The sequence below is a fragment of the Heteronotia binoei genome, chromosome 21 (assembly GCF_032191835.1).
Source record: "Heteronotia binoei isolate CCM8104 ecotype False Entrance Well chromosome 21, APGP_CSIRO_Hbin_v1, whole genome shotgun sequence".
In the NCBI taxonomy this organism is placed as follows: domain Eukaryota; kingdom Metazoa; phylum Chordata; class Lepidosauria; order Squamata; family Gekkonidae; genus Heteronotia; species Heteronotia binoei.
In genome coordinates this window covers 162,045,750-162,065,648 of record NC_083243.1, presented here as the reverse complement: position 1 = coordinate 162,065,648, position 19,899 = coordinate 162,045,750, and the positions used below count along the sequence as shown (strand labels likewise).

General features: G+C 40.5%; 1 protein-coding gene across 1 annotated transcript in view; it reads left to right on the top strand.

Moving 5' to 3' along the window:
- Nucleotides 1-19,899, top strand: part of LOC132589394 (uncharacterized) — a 160,238-nt gene that overhangs the window by 96,665 nt on the left and 43,674 nt on the right. Inside the window, exon 3 of the mRNA XM_060262117.1 lies at nt 3,737-4,047. The gene's annotated coding sequence lies outside the window, so the exon portion shown is untranslated. The remainder of the gene's footprint in view (nt 1-3,736; nt 4,048-19,899) is intronic.

The window sequence follows — 19,899 nt, the reverse complement described above, 5'->3', positions numbered from 1 at the left end:
TTCAGAAGAATTCTGAAATTAGTTTTAAACTGGATGAAAGAAATGGAGCTCATTATATTATGGACTTAAGTGAAAGATCAGATGCTGTTGATGTTGTGGAAAAGACTGTTTGCCAGACTGAAGGCAGAAAGTGTGACCATAGGAGATGTGTTTATGCTTGGCATGTAAAGTTAGCACACAGAAGCATGCAGAGTGTTGAGAAGTTGCTAAAGGATTGTGGACTTGATGTTGTGCATTGTGATAAATCCAAGGAAAGATGTGATGTTTGTCTGAGAGCAAAAGAAACTGCACCTTGCTTTAGTGGAAAAAGCAGTGTGCATAATGAAAGGTTTTTGGAAACAATATTCAGTGATGTTGTTGGGCCTATAAAAGCTTCGATTTGGAGAAATAAATTTTTCTCAGTTTTCACAGAGGCAAAGATGCTCAAATCAAAAGATGAGACTCTTGATAAATTTAAAGAATATGTTTCCATAGTTAAAAACAGATTTGGACGTGTACCTCAAAGCTTGCTGACAGATGGAGGTGGTGAATATTGCAACAATGGGTTCAAGAAATTTCTGAAAGCAGAAGGGATTGAACACAAAGTGACTGTCCCATACACTCCACAGCAGAATGGGAGTGCAGAAAGACTTAATCGTGTGTTACAGCAAATGACCAGAGCAATTCTCATGCATTCTGGATTACCTAAAGGCCTGTGGCCTGAAGCTGTAAATACAGCAGTGTATATCCACAATAGAATACCTTCAAAAGTAACAGGAATTACTCCGTTCCAGGCTTGGTTTGGCAAGAAGCCAGGATTTAAGCATATCAAAACTTTTGGAGCAAAAGCCTATGCATATGTTCCTAGAGAAAATAGAGGGAAACTTGATACAAGGACTGAGATTGGATTCATAGTAGGATATTCCTCAGTGGGAAAAGGCTACAGAGTCTATGATCTAAAGCTGAATAAGACCAAACATTATAATATTGTGTTTGTGGATGACAGTAATTTGCCTAGAGCACCTTGTGTACCTGAATCTGATCCTGAGGTTAATGATGATGCTTCAGAAGATTGGTGCACCTGGTTACCTGTAGTGACCACCGCTGAACCAGTAGGTCTGCCTTCTGAAGACTCTACTGAACAAGAAGGGGAAATGGGGGCCGCAACGCAGGGAGTGACAGAACCTCCACTCTTTTTAAGACGATCAGAAAGGAGCACAAAAGGGCAACCACCACAGAAATATGGATACTGTGACACTGTGCGATCTATAGAGACTGTGAAACCTAAAGAGGAACCCAAGAGCTGGAAACAAGTGTGTGATCTACCTAATGAAGAAAAGGAGAAATGGATTCAAGCAATGGAACAAGAAATACTATCCATTTATGAAAAAGATGTATGGACTCTTATCAAGCTACCCGCAGGAAGAAAGCCTGCTGGATGCAAATTGGTCTACAAAATAAAGTACAGAGACGATGGAGCTATAGATTTATACAAAGCAAGGCTAGTAGCCAAAAGCTATGCACAAGAATTTGGAACTTATGCACCAGTTATCAATAGTGCTACACGTAAAACACTACTGAGTGTGGCATCATCTAGAAATATGCTTGTAGAGCACCTAGACATTAAGACAGCGTTTCTTAATGGTGAGCTATCAGGGGAAATCTATATGGAAATACCTGAAGGTTTTCAAGTCCCTGGCAAGGAGAACTATGTTTTCAAACTCAACAAAGGACTATGGTTTGAAACAGGCCACAAAAGGTTGGTATGACAAAATAACTGGACGACTACAGCAACAAGGATTTGAGCAAAGGAAAGCTGAACTCTGCATGTACACTAGACTTAAAGATGGAGAATATCAATACATTCTGGTTTACGTTGACGATTTGATTGTGAACTGCAGGAACAAAGAGGACATTAAAGACATTGTTGAAAAGCTGAACAAAGAGGTTGAAGTCAAAAAACTTGGAGATATTAAACACTATCTAGGAATACATATTGAGAGACTCAAGGATGGAACCTTTCAACTGTGCCAAAGACGAAAGATCATGGACTTTATAGAATCTCTTGTCATGAGAGACTGTAAAGAATCTAAGATACCTCTTGAACCTGCATACCTGAGAGCCCAGGGTGGTCAACCACTCAAAGACATTGGAGAGTACAGAGAAGCTATAGAAAACTACTGTACCTGAGTAAAACTACCAGACCTGATATAACAGCTGCTGTCGGAATACTGAGCAGAAAAATAAGTTTGCCTAATCACCATGATTGGAATGCAGTCAAGAAACTTGCCAGATACTTAAAAGGGACTATGGACTTAAGACTGATCATTGAACCTTCTGATAATCCCAGCCTAGTTGGATACATGGATGCCAACTATGCAGAAGAATCATGCAATTACAGATCAACCAGTGGATACTTGTTCTTCTACGGAAATGGACTTGTAGAATGGACTAGCAGAAAACAGACTATAGTGGCACAATCTACAGCAGAAGCTGAGTGTGTGTCAGCAGCCAGTGCCTGCAGTGAACTTGAATGGATTTTTCATCTGCTGAAAGACTTCAAGATAAAAGAACCTGTACCTATTGTAATGTTTGAAGATAACCAAACGTGTATTGCTATATGTAAAGGGAAAAGTAGAACAGCCAGAAGTAGATCTATTGGCATTAAATGTGAGCTAGTGAAAGATCTACACCAGAAGAGGCTGATTAAGATAGAATATTGTTGTACAGAAGCTATGATAGCTGATATACTTCCTAAGCCATTACCTTGTGCTAGATTTGAACGTTTACGTGAAATGATGAATCTAGTTGATGTGAATGTTACAGTGAATAATGAGTAATGACTATTGAATGTATAATGACGTGCATATTACGCATTGAGAAGGGGTGTTGGAAATATGTATCTGTTTTGTATGTCTTTTGCAATGTTCTAAAGTTCCAGTCATTACAGGGTTAACACTGTGCCTGATTCCCTATTGTCTGCATGACCTGGGAAGAAGATACTGACTGCTGTCTATCAAGGTCTAGAAGCAGGAAAACCTGTTTTGTCTGTTTGGTCAGTTAGTCAGGTGACTTCCTTTGTTCAGGCAGAGAGGTCAAGAAGAAGGAGGAAGTAGCTTCCATTAAGCACATGATCTTCTAGTGTAAGCATGTAGTTCTATAGTGTTTGTTATTTTCACCTCCCAGTACCCTTTCCCTGTAGAAATAAATATGTTTTTGCTTTTTCATGTTAAACGCCTCTCAATGATTATTTGATCCAGTGATCCATCGCACTGTTTGAGATAAAGATATAGAATTTCAAACAAAATTCCCTAACACCTAGAAGGCCACACTATAGCAAGGATTAATCAAGCTATAACTGGAATGTGGGAAAAGAAGAGTTGACTATTCACAACAACTTTTCCAGTTCAGTGCTTATAATAATATTTCTGTATCTTATAGCAAATAAAACAATTTTTAGTCAAGTAGACCGAGGTGCACTTTTAAAATGGAAAAAAATTGCTCCCCCCCCCCCCCCACTATACAGCAAATTATCAACATAAAGGGACCTGTGAAGTGTATGGGGAGGTATCAGCTTTGTAGTTGTTGGCAACGTTGGTGAGAAAACATAGAAAACTGCCATTTGGAGATTTTTTTACTCTTCTAGTATTATGTTTGCAAGACAAAGTATTGTTAGTTTGAAGAAAACATCAATATTGCTGGGAAGAACACATATTTGGAGACTAAAAGTTGTATTTCTACTGGATTTTTTTTTTAGGCAACCCAGTGGACAAAGGAGGAGTTCCACATAGAATGAGCTAGCAACACAGTCTCTCTTTCAACTTCACCCAATGACCAATACTTGCGAAGAAAAACAGCAGAAAATGAAAATAGGCTTGCTATGATTATGGCATGCATGGACAAATCTGAGAATGACCAGGCTAAGGACTGCCTGAAAGACTGCTGAAGAGCTGTGGTGGAAGGCAGCAGCTGCTGTGCATTTGAAATGTCTTCTGTTGGGTAGCCTCAAAGGGGGAGAGGCTACTGTAGCCTCTGCAAGTGAAGTGTAAGACGGAAGACCCACCTCAGGTAAGGCCTGCCATGTCTTGGCTTGCATAAATCTTGTTTTGCTTTCTAGGGGAAGTTTTTGTGAATGTAATCCTTTTGTCTGCAATGGAGTACTGCTGAGAGGACAACTGGAATGAGCATTCTTGTAATGTTCTGTGAATTTCCAGTTTGTGTACTTAGTATAATTTGGAGGAGAAGGGAGGTGGCTTAGATTCTGGACCTGCCCCAGACCCAAAGACTGAGATCTCTGCTCCTTCTAGGACTTCCTCAGTACGTGTACAGCCTCATGACAAAGAGCTTTTGGTTTTTCTCTGCTCCCCGGTTGTTCTGTCAATCAGTTTGAGGCAAACCATACATTATGTGATGAAGTTATTTCATCCAAAGGTAATGGTTGTTGTTTTCCATTAACCAGAATAGCTGTTGTGTAGGGTGGTTTAACCTTTTCCCATGTGCCATTTTCCCAAGAGAAATCCCTCCCATGAGCTACTGTTAACTGAAAAGATACTTATGTTACACCTCTCCTTTTCTCTACCTCTATTTTTTGGGGAGGGGGGGCCAGTTTATCTCTCCAGTGGCATAGCCCTGATCCCAACTTCTCTTCCATGCCAATCACTTTTAATGCATTTTAATGATGGGAAAAAACCAAGAGTTCCAATCACTGATTACCTGCATAATGTGTAGTTTTGCCCCCATGTTTTTGGATTATATATCTTTCTGTTACATTGTTTTTTTTCCCCTTCTTCTTCTTCTTCTTCTTCTTCTTGTTTTTGTTCTTATTTTAAAAAAATGTTTTGTATTTTTTTTTAAATAGGGGTGCAGAAAGAAAATAGGGTAAGGGTAAAAAGATTTAGAAAATATTAACATTTTAAAATATTTTTAATGCAAGGACAATAAAATATTAACATAATGTTTAAAATACATATTTCAAATATAAAACATAATAATATTCAAAGATATTTGCTCTCAGTCTTAGTAAGTCTTTAATAATTGCAACTGCATCAACAAATATTTATAGTTACCTTGAAATAAAAATTTACTCTTCAAACATTAAATAGCAAATATTTGATGTTTAGTCTTGCCATGATAATGTATTAATTCTTTAATGATTTTAAATATTGACATATCCTAACTACTGTATTTTATAATTGAACTATAATCAAAAGATGCAAGCACTATATATATATTATATATATTAGCCAGTTAGCCAATATATATAACTCTGACAAAAGCTATATCAGAATCCATAAAACAACATTTCAGTAATTTCATACAAATAAAAACCAACAGAAGTAATTAATGTCCCTTCTCTTCTATCTGTATCTATAATAACAGAGCAATCCTGAGCTGCACCTGTGTTGTAGCGGCTGGCCATCATGCAACTTTGGTGCTGCTGGTTGGCTCCCTAAAGACAAAGTTATGCTGCGGTGGTGGGGACGTATAGCTGGCTGCTTGTGATGTCATGTCCATGGCAATCCTACTGCAGTGTGGCTTCACAGTGTAGTGTCAAGGTGGAGGTGGCATGAGGGGAGGGGCACATTGGCTCAACAAGAGTGGCCAGTCCTGGGGACAGATGCCATTGCACATGACAGTTGTGGGCAGGAAAGGGCAGCTTAGGAGAGCCCCATTCTACTCTCCCACCCCATCTCCTGACAGAGACCCATGAAGATGATAGGCACATGGTCACCATAATTTGTTTTCCCTGCATCCCAGTATGTTCTGTGGGCCAACTGCTCCATGGAATATGCTGGGAGTCTGCCCACTGGAGTGGCTTCCCCTACCACTGACCCAGGGAACCCCCATGACCCAGTATCCCCCTAGTGCTACTCACAATAACCGCATGAGGTTGGTCAGGCTAAGGGGGTGCATTCAGCACCTGGCTCGAGGCCACCCACCTACCTTCCATGTTGCAAGTGGGGAACAGACTCTGGGGCTCCAGAATCCAGCCTTATGCTCTAAGTGGTGCAATAAACTGGCTTATTCACCCAGACCACCCTCTGGTCCCTCACGCCTTCATACAGAAGCCTGCAAGGTGATTGCACCCTCCCTCTTAGGCATTCTCTTGGTAAGCCCTCAGGGGTGGGGGGAGTGATTGAGGCAGGATGGGATGTGGGATGTGGAGGTTCTGCCTTAAGAACATAAGAGAAGCCATGTTAGATCAGGCCAATGGCCCATCCAATCCAACACTCTGTGTCACACAGTGGCAAAAAAAAATTATATATATATATACACACACACACACACACTGTGGCTAATAGCCACTGATGGACCTCTGCTCCATATTTTTATCAAAACCCCTCTTGAAGGTGGCTATTTTTGTGGTCACCACCACCTCCTGTGGCAGTGAATTCCACATGTCACCCTTTGGGTGAAGAAGTACTTTCTTTTATCCATTTTAACCTGTCTGCTTAGCAATTTCATTGAATGCCCACGAGTTCTTGTATTGTGAGAAAGGGAGAAAAGTACTTCTTTCTCTACTTTCTCCATCCCATGCATTATCTTGTAAACCTCTATCATGTCACCCCACAGTCAACGTTTCTCCAAGCTAAAGAGTCCCAAGCGTTTCAACCTTTCTTCATAGGGAAAGTGTTCCAGCCCTTTAATCATTCTAGTTGCCCTTTTCTGGACTTTCTCCAATGCTATAATATCCTTTTTGAGGTACGGCGACCAGAACTGCACACAGTACTCCAAATGAGACCGCACCATCGATTTATACAGGGGCATTATGATACCGGCTGATTTGTTTTCAATTCCCTTCCTAATAATTCCCAGCATGACGTTGGCCTTTTTTATTGCAAACGCACACTGTCTTGACATTTTCAGTGAGTTATCTACCACGACTCCAAGATCTCTCTCTTGGTCAGTCTCTGCCAGTTCACACCCCATCAACTTATATTTGTAGCTGGAATTCTTGGCCCCAATGTGCATTACTTTGCACTTGGCCACATTGAACCGCATCTGCCACGTTGATGCCCACTCACCCAGCCTCAACAGATCACTTTGGAGTTTTTCTTCTGTAAATTTGCTAAGGTTATTTTGATTAACATATTCTTCTAAGTCTATTTTATGAACTTGCTTGTCTTCGTATAATTTTTTATAAAACTGTTCCACGATTTGATGTATTTCTTGCTTTTGAGTTTTCTCTTTGTTATTCTCATCTCTCAATATCGTAATTATTCTTTTGGCCTTTTCTTTTCTCATCCTGTAAGCCAGCCACCTTCCAGGCTGATTGGCAAGTTCAAAGAAATTTTGCCTAGTGTACCTTAATTTAATCTCCACTTCTTCCATAAGAATTAAATTGCATTTCTTTCACCTTTTTTGGGGAATTCATATTTTGTTGGTTGTTTTTTAAGGTTCTTTTCAGCTTCTCCAGCTTGTGACATTAAATTTTGAAAATTTTCTGTTCTTTCTTTTCCCCCCCTTGATATTATATCTAATTGCAAGACCTCTATAAAAAGCTTTAGCAGTGTCCCAAACTACTTGCATCTTTACCTCTTGTGTTATATTCTGTTTGAAAAAAGATTCCATTTCCACCTTGGATTCTTTAAGAAAGCCTTTATCTTTCAAAATTGAAGTATTTAACTTCCATAATTTTCTCATCCGTGAGCCTTTTAATTTTATCATTACAGGGCTATGATCTGAAATGATTCTTGTTTGAATTTCTGTGTCCACTAAATCTTTGATCAGACTTGCAGAAAGCCAACACATATCAATTCTTGACCAAGTTTGGTGACTAGAGGAATAGTAAGTAAAATCTTTGGATTTGGGATATCTTTTTCTTCATGCATCCACCAAATCCATTTCTTCTGCTAATTTCCAAAAACTTGTTGGTAGCTGAAGACGTTTACTTTTCATCTGTTTATGTGTTTTTTTATCCAGTAGTCTGTCAGAAATAGCATTGAAATCTCCTATTAGACAATATTCTACATTGTCCAAATTTGACAATTTAAGATGCAAATCTTGAAAAAATTTCTCTTGATGATCATTTGGCGCATAAATATTTGCAAGTAAAAATTTTTTATTATCCACTGTGATTTCCACTAATAAAATTCTTCCATCTTCAGAGGCAAATTGCAGTTGTGGGTTAAATTTATCCTTAATATATATTGCCACTCTCCTTTTCTTCTTGTACTCATCTGTTGCTGTGAATAAATTACCAAGTTTTTTATTTTTCAAATAATGTTGATCTTTAGTTAGGATATGTGTTTCTTGTAAACAAATTATGTCCATTTCCATTTTTGCCAAATATCTAAATGTCTTTCTCCTTTTAGCAGGAGAATTAAGTCCATTCACATTAACTGAAATTATTGAAGCCATTATGGGTTTTGATTATCATTATCCTTCTTATCTTTTTTGGAATGCTCTCTTGTATGGTATCTCCGTGGTTCATTTGGATCTTCTTCACCGGAGTTTTTTTTCCTCCTCCTCCTCCTCCCTTTCTTTGCCTTCTTTTTTCTTCATTCTTTAAAAAAAAATTGAGCTTTAAAAATGGAGTTGATTCTGTATCTGTTCTCCTGGTATGTAAAAAGAAGTCCTTCTGGCATTAGCCACATGTAGGATATTTCTCTTCCTCTCAAAAAATCTGTTAATGCTTAATATTCTCTCCTCTTTTATCTCACAGGTCAAGTAACCTCTCTTAGAATTTTCACCACATTTCCAGCTATCATCATTGGTCTATCTCTTACTTGTTTTAAAATATCATCTTTGGTCCTCTTTCTTGTGAATCTCAAATGAACTTCACTAGGTAATTTATTTTGTCTGGTATAACTCGATGGCACCCGCTTAACTTTATCAAATTCTTCTTCCAGGAGTCACCTGTAAGATTTCAGCCAAGGCTTATCTTAATATTTTCTGTAGGTCTTCATTTTTCTCTTCTGGTATGTTTTGAAACCTCAACATATAAGCGGCTTTATCTACTTCCAGCTGCAAGAGTCTAGAGTCTTGTATACTCTGTTCTTTTCCCAGATATTCCACCTTTTGAATATTCTCCGTCACCTGACCCTCTAATACTTTTAAGGCTTTATTGGTTTCAGCTGTCTATCTGCTATTCTCCAAAAACTCTTGTTTAATCTCTGCCATCTGTTCACCAATATTGTCTACTTTACTTGTCAGCCGTGTTATAGCAGTCATTAAATTAGTTTGCAGTTCTTTCATGTCTCCTTGCATGGTTGTAAACTTCCCTGGATCAGTTGGAGCACTGGGTGAAATAAATGGTGGCTTGCCTTCTTTGATATCTTTTTTTTTTGACAGTTTCTTTGGGTACAGTCCCGGCTTTAGTTTCCATACTTATTAAATTAAGTACACTCACAGCCACAAGTTCAATAAGGCCTCTTGAATGTTTGTTTTAAAACTCTGTGTTCCTGTTTGCAACAGAAAGGCTAATCTTCTCCAAACACTGGCTTTATTATGAGATAGTTATAAAAAGAAAACAACCTTCTAGCTTCTATAAACAATTTGTGGTAACCCAAAACAATGCTAAGAATAATAGTAAACACAACTTTTTAGTTCACCACACTAGATAACCAATAAACAAAACAATCCAGTTCACTAGAAACACAGCAATTCACTGTCCAGTGTCTTCCAGCAATGCTGATTCAGATGCAGTCCAGCTCACCACCACGACTTTCAAATATTTCCAAAGTTCAGCAGCTGCAAAGTATACATTTGTAATCCAGGGCTGAATGCCATATTTGTAATTCCACAAATGAAAACCAAAATTAAACCATAGACCAGTACTCCAAACAAAAGGTGGAGCAAACCAACAAATCCAAAAGTAAGATCAAAAAAATAATAAAGAATGATAAAAGAATGGACAGAATTCTTGGGTGCTTGCTCCATGCAAGGAGCTCCTGGTCCTCAGGGAACGAGACTGCATCCTTGAGGCCAAGGTGCTTAGGACTGCAGTAAGTAGCATCTAAATTCCATTTAAATCAGGACATCACTTTACCAGTGCTCTAGCCCTGACCTGCATAGCCCAGGCTAGCCTGATCTCATTAGAATTCAGAAGATAAGCAAGATCAGCCCTGGTTAATATTTGGATGGGAGGGGGACCACCAAGGAATACCAGGGTCAGGCAATGGCAGACCATCTCTGAACATCTCTTGCCTTGAAAACTCCACAGAGTTGCCATAAGTCAGCTATGACTTGACAGTACTTTCCACCACCATCACAGCCAATAAACAGTTGAGAACAAACCCTGCACAACCTACACATCCACAGATCACTACTGTGCTACCCAAATGGAACAGAAGCATTCAGGACGTATGACAGCCTTTTCCTGTCATTCACAGGCTCCAATATGGGCGGGGGGACAACCCTGTATAATTCACTTCAGGATGGATAGTGACTTCCATCAAAATATGTTATGAACTGGCACAAGTTGACTGTCCACTTACAGCTGCTTGCTAACTCCACTTGAACTCGATCACTTCAGCCGCTTTTTGCTTTATTCTCCCAATTAAATTCATCTGCAGGGTGGCGATATGGTCTTTGTGATGCATCTTCACATGACATTATTCGATGGACATGGTAGGAAGAGTGGTCCTACAATCTCTACTCAACAGGGAGCTCACACCTTGCTGCTCTCCCATGTGGGACTGCACAGGTACCACAATGATGAAAAAAGAGTTGCATCTACCTGTAACAGTTGTTCATTGAGGGATCACCTGTGCAGTCTCACAACCCTCTGTTCTGCCCTACAGTTAGCTCTTATTCAAATTCAACAGCTTACCTCAGTCTAGTAGCAACACAGAAGAATTGAAGGAAGGTCAGTGTGGGGCCACCTCCATACCATGCTGCAAAAGGTGGGGAAATTGTGTGGGAGAGGGAGCTAGAGCACCAGTTGGCCTTTTTGAGCTTCAAAAAACTCTCTGCTGCAAGCACAAATGACCATTCAATGAACAGCAGTAATATAAGTGTAACTGTATTTTCTTCAGACTTTATAACTGCATGGTACATAATGATTTCAGTGTATGAATCCATTCCTCCTTTCATCACCTAAAGTGTCTTCCAATCTCATCTCTTCTGGAAGGAGCAAGAACAGGTCACTCTAGCTAAAAATGCTGATGTGTGGACTTATGACTCGTGGAGGTTTGCTTACTAAGCCAGTTGTTTCACTTAGTGCTAGTATCTACAGTACATACACACAATCAGCCTGGAGCAGGGGTGGCCAAATTGTTTAACGTAAGAGCTACCTAGAATAAACGTCAGATGTTTGAGAGCCGAAAGACATGAATGTCAGATGTTGGGAGGGAGGAAGGAAGGGATGGGGGCAGGCAGGCTGGCTGGCAGGCATATAATGGGGGGAGGGAAAGGTGGAAAGAAAGCAACTTTAACTTTAAATGTGTTCTCCAAGCCACTGGCTGGCAACTTTTCTCAATGCAGCAGCATCCATGATCTTTGTGGTCATTTATGCTTTTAAAGGTTATTAAAATGTATTTTATCCATCATCTGGGATAATGTATTGTTCTGTGACTGATATTTTAAGTATTTTAATGTTTTTAATTTATTATTCATTATATCTGTTTTTGATGTAAACTGCCCCTGCTTTTACAGGGAAGGGTGGCCTAGCAAACTGAACATAATAAAAAAATAATACTTTTTTTCTCATTTCTCCTGATGAAGTCTTAAATATTTTACTTCCTGTTCACCTGCTTACTTAGGCTGCATTTGATGTGTCATATAATTGCAATTAAGGAAGAATATGCATGGATCCAGCTACTTATCAGATCCTTGCATGCACCTTCCAACCCCCCTCCCCCCGAGACTCATAGCTGAAATACCCTGGTTAACCTGGATACTTGCATTCATGCATCATGGGTAAGTGGAGTGAGTACTTAACTGCTGTTCTCAATGCGAGAAGAAAGGATGGAGGGGAGATGACTGAGACATGCTCATCAGCAACAAGTTAGTTCATCCACATTTTTTCCATAATCACAGTTTCATGGGGCATGTGAATGCTAGCCTAGAAAAAGCATAAGATTATTTTCCTTTTAGTACCTTCTAGATGAAATTAAAGGGCTTGCTTGTACTAGATATACAGAGACACATGGACATGTTTGTGGACAAAAGCTTAATATGTAGAATGGGAGGTGATGAATCCCATCCCCATACTACTTCCTTTCCCAGTGCAGGATAGGAGGTTCTGGAACTGGAAAAAGCCTCTGTCAGAAATAAAAACTACTAGAGCAAAGTGTTTCTGAGGAAGGAATAAGCGACTGAGAACAGTTCAGCATCCCTCCCAACCATGTACTTAAAATAGCCCCTGTCCTGTTTTAAAAGAATTTTGCTTAACCTGTATTCTAATACAATGTAGTTTAGTGCTTAGTGTCCGACTAGGATCTGGGAGTCCCAGGTTCAAATTCCCACTCAGTCTTGGAAGCCTGCTGGGTGATCTTGGGCCAGTAACACACATTCAGATGAACCTGTGTCACAGTGTGGTTGTGAGGATAAAATGGGGGAGAGGATAATAATGTTATACATTTGGGTCCCCTCTGGGAAGGAAGGCAAGGTAGCAGTAGATAAAATAAATACATGGGCTGTGCTGCCATTTAAGTAAAAAGTGTATGATGGCACTACTGATGTCACAGGAAAAATCAAGTCTGGTTTTCATCTTGAACAATCCTTTGCCACTGCTGACTGACAATTCTATTTAAAACTCAAAGCTAAAGAGTTTGATTAGGAAGGTATCTAAGGCTACATTTGCATTTCTTTTGTTATCATAAGCATGAGTCATATTTTCACATCCACCCTTTCTTGCATATTGTAATGTCTATTTCTAGAAAGACTCGCAAACACTGAAACTCTGGAAAGATTTTGGAGGGGCCTGCATTTGCAAGAAAGCTATCTTGTTCTCTTGAATGTCCTCCTGTGGAAGATTATTCTGTTTTTGTCTGGTTTTCAAGTTAGGTCAGAAAAAATAACTTGAATTTCTTCCAAAGACTTTCTGGTGGGGTGGCTGTGTTGGTCTGAAGCAGCAGAACAAAGTTGAGTTGGTCTGAAGCAGCAGGCTCACACATTACTCCTTTCTTGCCTTGCATATAGAACTAAGACTAAAGAACTGATGAAATCCTGAAATTCAGATGCTTTGACAAAGCTGAGGTTTGTTTCTTTTATTTAATACGTTGCCCATGAGCCAGGATTCTAAATACAGATTAAACTAAGCCAGGAAGCTTTCATCCTCTGCTTTTCTAACCTAGAGGGGAGGAAGCATGCAACCATGAAGATTTCAGGCTTGTTTACAACTAAACGGAGACCACCATCATTAAAACATTTTAAAACAAACGACACCGGGGGGCATGGCTTCAACTCCAGGGAAGATGGCCACTTAAGTGAGTAGCTCCTTCCCTCAATCCCCTCCGAACCTCTTTTTCCATCGTTGACAGACAATCTAACTACTTCTTTTCATGGGCAAGAACAGTGGAGACAAAGCGGCTTCTAATCCATCGGTTGGTGAGGCTATTTCAAAGTAGTTTAATGCACTGCCCTCTGACAGAAGCCGAGAGCCTGATCACCTCACTGATAACGAAATGGCTACTGACAGCACTTCTGCTGAGCAGAGTTTCCTGCCAGCCACAGATTAGGCACTAATCTCACTCCTAACCTCTATGGAGATTAGATTTAAAGACACAATGACAGCACTTGTCAAACCCCTCATGGACCAGCTTTCAGACTTCAAACAAACTTTACAAGCTGTTCATCAAACCGCTGAGGGGGCAAAAGAGATGGGTCTGTCTTTAAAAGAGGACTTTACAGCCTTGCAACAAGAAAATGGCGCCATTCAAAATCGGGTGCTTCGGCTGGAGTCACTGGCGCGTCAATCTAACCTTAAATTTTGCAGCTTTAATGAACACCTGCCTACAAATGCTGATCTTGTTCCCTTCATGACAGAATGGCTAGAACGTACTATAGAGCTGCAGGATTTAACAGCTCCAATCATCTCTAACACGTTTCGTATGGGGCCTCTACACAATCCCTCCCGGCAGGGTCCTTGTGACATAATAGCAGTCATTCCTGACATTCATATGCGAAAGGCAATTTTAGAGACTGCTTGACAAGGGCATTTGCTTTTCAAAGGGGATCATATTCTGGTATTCCCAGATTTGCCTCCTGAGGTCGGAACCTTAAGGCTGTAACTGATGCTTTGAGACAAGCACATGTCCGTTATAAGTGGAGCAATCTAACATGTCTACAAATCACTCACAAACTTTATTATGTGGAAGATATTGCCTCTGACGTGTCCTTGCTAAAATCTATCAACATCAACCCAGTTCCTGATTCATCCAAGCCCATTCAAAAGTGGCGCCAACCCTCTACTTCTTCGACTGAAGGCTGAACTCAGTGAGACTATTGAAAGTGAGACTATTGCTTTTGCATCTACATAGTTTTTATAAGCTTTTTTAACGGTTTGAAAATTCTTCTTAGTCATCACATATTTCAAATTTGTTTCACTGCTTCATAGTTCTACTAGTTATATTGCAATATCTCTAGTTAATAGCTAAGAAAGCTCTAGTCTATTTGCATACACATCTTTAAGTATTATTGTGCTGTTACAGTACAGTTGTTTAATACTGTATTAGCATGTTCATTGTTGGAACCTTAACAGTTCAGATCTTTATTAAGAATTTAAATACTTCTACTTAGCTCCTAGTTTCTCATAATCCAGACCTGCATTCTGCTTTCATACAAATTATTTTTCTTACAGTTGTTACTTCTAGTATAACAAAATCTAAGCATTTCATTCACATTATTGGTAATCTTTGCATTGCATATTTTTATTCATAATTAGCATTGATAATTCATCGCAGTGTGTATAATTAATATTAATTACATTTTGTGCTTCCTCTAAAAACCTGCTATTGGAATTGATCTCTCTTGCTTGATTATTATAATTCACTTTTAACCTGATTTTTAGTACCAATCAATTGCTTTTATCTTAATCATTTTACTGTATATTTAAATTCATTCCTAATTGTCTGCTGTGATTTAAAAGGGGGGATATAACTTGGGGTATTTTTACAGTAATAGATTGTTTTCATATACTTCTGATTCATAGTTGGTTAATTTATTTCACATTATAATCAATTTGCCTATCTAACCTGATTATCCTGTACTCTATTATTACTGCATATTGATTTAATTATTGCCTTATTTCATAGGTGTCACAGCCCTTCTTTATTAATTGCATTTGTATCTTGACTCTCTTCTTCTTCCACTCCTGTGCCTATTTTATTTTTTGGCTCTTTCTCCTCTGCACCCAATACTCTGCTCTTTTCTCATCAACCTTCTAGCTTAGTCTGCCATCCCTTACTCAACATGACCCAGTCTTGGAACATCACTTCTCTTAATGTGCAGGGAATGCATAACCCTATCAAACAAAAGAGAATCCTAAACAACATATTCAAACTACGTTCTGATGTTACCCTGCTCCAGGAAACTCACTTCAGAGACCTATCTAGCGCGTCCCTGAAGGCCTCATGGATCCAATCTCAATATCATGCTGTGGGAAGTCACCATCTTGATTTCCAATTGTGTATGATTCCAACATCAGGCAACACAAGCAGACCCTCGAGGCTGTTTCATCTTTGTGAAGGGACTCCTAGATGACACACAAGTCACACTTGCATCAATCTATGCTCCAAATGACAATCAACTGCACTTTCTGGAAGAGACACTTAACACTCTTCAAGCTTTTCAAAATTGTGAGGTAATCATAGGTGGGGACCTCAGTCTTACAGCAGATTACACTCTTGATCATTCACACCATACTCCCAGACAACTTCACATCAAAAAACATATTGAGAATCTGTCAAAACTTTTTCAGAGGCACCATCTGCATGATGTCTGGCATCAGATGCATGGAATGGAGACTACACCTACTACTTTCCTCGATTTAATGTATATACTAGAATAGACTATATACTATTGTCCATTCATATTCTTAACAAAGTAATTGATTCTTAAATTGGTCCCATTGTTTGGTCTGACCATGCTTGGGTCCATTGCACCCTGAACTCAGATTCCACTCACCACTCGCCCAAACACTGGACTCTAAACAGGTCTCTACTACTTAACTCAGATTGTTCCCAACAGATAAAATCACAGATCAGGCAATATCTCAAAGAAAACACAGCAACTGAAACTTCAGCCTCCACAAGGTGGGAAGCTCTAAAAGCAGTTCTACGTGGTGATCTTATCTCTTTATCTTCCTAATTGAAAAAACGTAAAGAGGTTCTTAAAACAGAAGTATTAGCACACATTCATTGACTGGAGACTACACGAAGACCGTGGAGGTAAAAAAATCTACAAGAAACTTATCATGGCAAGAAAAATACTGGAATCCTTGGAAAGTTCCCAGATACAGAAAAAATTTGCTTTACATCAAACAATGTCACTGGACCAATTCACTGCGCTCCCTAAAGTTGCTCACTTGGAGAGTTAAAGACAAATTTGCATCAAGGTTCATCCATGCAGCAAAAGATACGGCTGGTTGAATCGATAGCAAGTCATCTGATATTACACATATATTTAGTAACTACTACAAGCATCTGTATACATCACTGAAATCATCTCCATGTGCTATCTCTGACTTCTTTTCTTGGAATGGGATCCGAAAACTTTCTGATGACCATTTCCTATTCCTAGAGCATCCTTTCAAATCCTCTGAGATCATGGACACTATTAAAAATCTCAAAAACAACAAGTCCCCAGGGCCTGATGGCTACATCTCAGAATTCTATAAGAAGTTTGCTGACCTGCTTGCTCAACCACTCACTGACACTTGCAATGAAATCCTTCGAACTGGATCCTTGCCACCTATGTGGAATGATGCTTTTATCATAGTTTTGCCAAAAGAAGGCAAGAATCTCACAAACCCTGGGTCTTTTTGTCCTATTTCACTATTGAACATGGATTATAAAATTTTCACAGCAACATTAGCCAAGTGTCTTAACTCTTTGATTACTGAATATGCCCACCCAGACCAAGCAGGATTCATGCCTGGCAGAGAGATTACAGACAACATTAATAAAACTCTACATATCTCTTTCTGTGAATACACCAAATCTAAAGCTGCTCTTTCTCTCTTTAGACATAGAAAAAGCATTTGACTCACTGGAAACATCATATTTAATCTCTCTCCTAAAACACATGTCGTTTGGGTTTAATTTTGTGACAGCTACAGTATGTCACAGAACTACATACACCCCCTCACATTTTGTAAATGTTTACGTATATCTTTTCATGTGACAACACTGAAGAAATGACACTTGGCTACAATGTAAAGTAGTGAGTCTACAGCTTGTATAACAGTGTAAATGTGCTGTCCCCTCAAAATTATGCAACACACAGCCATTAATGTCTAAACTGCTGGCAACAAAAGTGAGTACACCCCTAAGTGATAATGTCTAAATGGAGCCCAAAGTGTCAATATTTTCTGTGGTCACTATTATTTTCCAGCACTGCCTTAACCCTCTTGGGCATAGAGTTCACCAGAGGTTCACAGGTTGTCACTGGAGTCCTCTTCCACTCCTCCATGATGACGTCACGTAGCTGGTGGATGTTAGAGACCTTATCCACCTCCACCTTTCATTTCAGGATGCCCCACAGATGCTCAATAGGGTTTAGGTCAGGAGACATGCTTCGCCAGTCCATCACCTTTACCCTCAGATTCTTTAGCAAGGCAGTGGTTGTTTTGGAGGTGGGTTTAGGGTTGTTATCATGTTGGAATACTGCCCTGCAGCCCAGTCTCCGAAGGGAGGGATCATGCTCTGCTTCAGTATGTCACAGTACATGTTGGCATTCATGGTTCCCTCAATGAACTGTAGCTCATGCAGCCCCAGACCATGACATTGCTACAGAGGTTGAAGGGATGGGGGATCAGCCTGTCAGTGCTCAGACCATATGCCGCACGCTGCATCAAATTGGTCTGCAGGGGTATCATCTCAGAAGGAAGCCTCTTCTAAAGATGATGCACAAGAAAGCCCACAAACGGTTTGCTGCAGACAAGCAGACTAAGGACATGGATTTCTGGAACCATGTCCTGCGATCCGATGGTGTCAAGCGTGTGTGGTAGCAACCAGGTGAGGAGTACAAAACAAGTTTGTCTTGCCTACGGTCAAGCATGGTGGTGGGAATGTCATGTTCTGGGGCTGCATGAGTGCTGCCGGCACTGGGGAGCTACAGTTCATTGAGGGAACCATGAATGCCAACATGTACTGTGGCATACTAAAGCAGAGCATGATCCCCCCTCTTCAGAGACTGGGCCTCAGGGCAGTATTCCAACATGATAACAACCCCAAACCAGCCCTGGAGTTGGTGAGGTAGGCAGCCATCTATAGTGCCATCTGTGGCAGGGGTGGTTCCTGCACATCTACCTCACCCAGCCAACAAAAGGGAGAGCCACAGCAGCTACCCGGCCCTTCCCAGTGGGGCAGCACAGTGGCGGGTGTGCTCCTCCACGCAGCCCTTCCCCCAGCCAGGCCTGGCAAGGAGGAGTTGCAGCAGCCGCCTAGCCCTTCCTGATTGGGGCGGCAGGTGCACTCCCCTTCCCAGCACACTGAGGGCAGAGGTGCCCTTGGCTTGGGCCCACAGCCATACTCACCGACTCCAGCCCCCCTCTCCAGTGCATGCTGGGGTAAGTTCTTGTGCGGGGGCAGGGCAGAAAATTGGGGGCGGAGGGCTTGCAGCCTAGGTCACTGAAAACCCTGGCACCATGCCTGCACACACTGAAAAGTTAATTCAAATAAAGGGCATTTTAAGTGAAAAATATTTCATGCATTGTCCCTACAGTTTATTTTTCAACAGAACATTTTTTTCATTGGAGATTTAGTTTTATGTAGGAAGGAAGGATTGATTTGAGCAGCTGTTTCTGCTGATTTCAATTCAGGTGGATTAATTTCTAGGACACTTCTGTGTCATCCAGCTGTGTTTTTCAGATTTATAAATTGCAGGATAGTGTTTCATAGGTGTACATTTTTATGCAGGTATCATTTGTCTTCTGTTTGGTCAGTTAATTATATACTTGACATAAGGGACAGGGCTTTTGAAAAAGGAAACTTTTCACACACACACACTGAAGTGTGTGCATAGTGGACCCTCTAGAGTAGGGGTGTCAGACATATGGCCTGGGGCCTGGAACTGACCTGTGTAGGTCTGTTATCCAACCGGTGAACAAGGAAGAGGAGGGTGGTGGTAGTGGTGGCATGAGCAGTGAAAAGAGACCTGCATCAGGTTGGCTGGTTGGAGGGTCCCCCGTTTCTCTTAGTTGGGCCTGGCTGCACTGTTGCCACCACCTTCTTCACCTCTGCCCACCTTTCTCTTTCTTTGTCATGATGTGCTACAGTCACTACCACCTTCTTCTCCTCTGCCCACTTCTCTCTTTCTCTGTCACATCACTCTCATGTTAGGAGGTTTCTTAGGGGTACCTCTCTGATTAACCCCCCTCAGACTCATAGGTTTCCCTTCTGGAATCTGAATATAGTGCTCAAGGCCCTCTTGCAAGCTCCTTTTGAGCCCATGGCCACCTGCTCTTTCAAGGAGCTCACCTTTAAGACCATTTTTCTGGTCAGTATCACCTCAACTGGGAGGGTCGCAGAATTCAGAGCGCTTTCTGTGGACAAAGAGCTCTGTGTTTTCCATAATGACTGGGTGGTACGTTGTCCCGATCTGATCTTCATCCCAAAAGTTAACTCTTTCTTTCAGATCCCATGTTGATTTTCCCTTCCTTTTGTCCCAATCCTAAGCATCCTCAGGAAAGGGAGTGGCACTGCTTAGATGTTAAGAGGGCCCTGAGTTTTTACCTAAGAGTAACTCTTTTTGTAAGACTGGTTCCATGTTTGCTTCCTTCAGGAAATCTTCCCTAGGCCATAAAGTCTCCAC